Here is a 1,107-nt window from a genome sequence, read left to right as displayed (position 1 = left end):
TTGCATGCAAAAAGGAGGAAGTTAGTGGGAAACATGTGGGATCCCCCCATGTGAAGATTGATAAAGAAAAAAAAAATAAAACGTATTTAAATAGAAGAAAACCATGGTTTGGCAAAGATAGCCTATGGTAAATAAAGTAAGGACGGTAATGTGATTTGAACAGAAAAAGATAATCATAGCATGAAATGTTATAGGGTGATAAAGTGGCATTAAAAGGCAATGAAAATGAAATGCATAGAAATACATGTGGAATGAAATGCAAATGAAATAAATCAAAAGAGAATACCATGTGGACCAATGCATGGACAAGGCAATCTAACCAAAGGATAAAGGAATGAAGAAGGAAGCATTGCATGAACAAGCCACCAATAAGAGTGGCATTAATAACAAAAAGAGGAAATTGAATGGTGTGACATGTAAAGGAAAAATAAAATAGATAAAAAGAAGTAGCCTTGGGCAATATGGCCATGTAAGAGAAAAATGAGAATAAAAGCCATTTCAAGGCTTTTGTCTTGAGAGAATCCACCCCATTGGGAAGACAGATGAAAGGAAAATAGCCTTGTGAGGCTTCCACTTGAGAGGAGAGAGAGCATTGAGTGAAAAAGGCTTGGAAGAGGCTCGGTTTTATGGAAGATGGGAGAAAAATCGAAAGGTTTTCTCGTGCATGACATGGTTGGAGATTTAGGAAGGCATGGGAAGCTCGGCTTAGTGGTTCCAAGCTAAGGAAGGTAAGTAGAACTTTGATTTTGGTTGTGATTTCTTAAGGAAATAAGTTGGTAATTGTGTGAGAATGTTTATGGCAGTAAAGGTCCACCAAGATTTGAAAGAAATAGATGCATGCATGTAGGTCAATCTTAGAATGCACAGTGATTTTGGAGCTATATAAGCAATGGGTGAGTGTTTTAGTCTTGAAATCAAAAATAGACAAGAGAAATCAGATGTGTGCTAATTGTTTATGCTTGTGGTAGCAATGGCGATCGAGAATGTAAGGAAAAGTGGATTATATGTGGCACTCAAGCTAAAACTGAAAGGTAAGCATGCAATGTGACTACATGGGGTTGTGTTGGCTTTGGTTAGTTGATAGTATGTGGATTGTGTGTTAAATGA

This window comes from Theobroma umbraticum, unplaced genomic scaffold, assembly GCF_002168275.2.
Source record: "Theobroma umbraticum cultivar Fairchild unplaced genomic scaffold, ASM216827v3 scaffold_146.0, whole genome shotgun sequence".
NCBI classification, from domain to species: Eukaryota; Viridiplantae; Streptophyta; class Magnoliopsida; order Malvales; family Malvaceae; genus Theobroma; species Theobroma umbraticum.
This window is presented reverse-complemented; position numbering follows the sequence as displayed.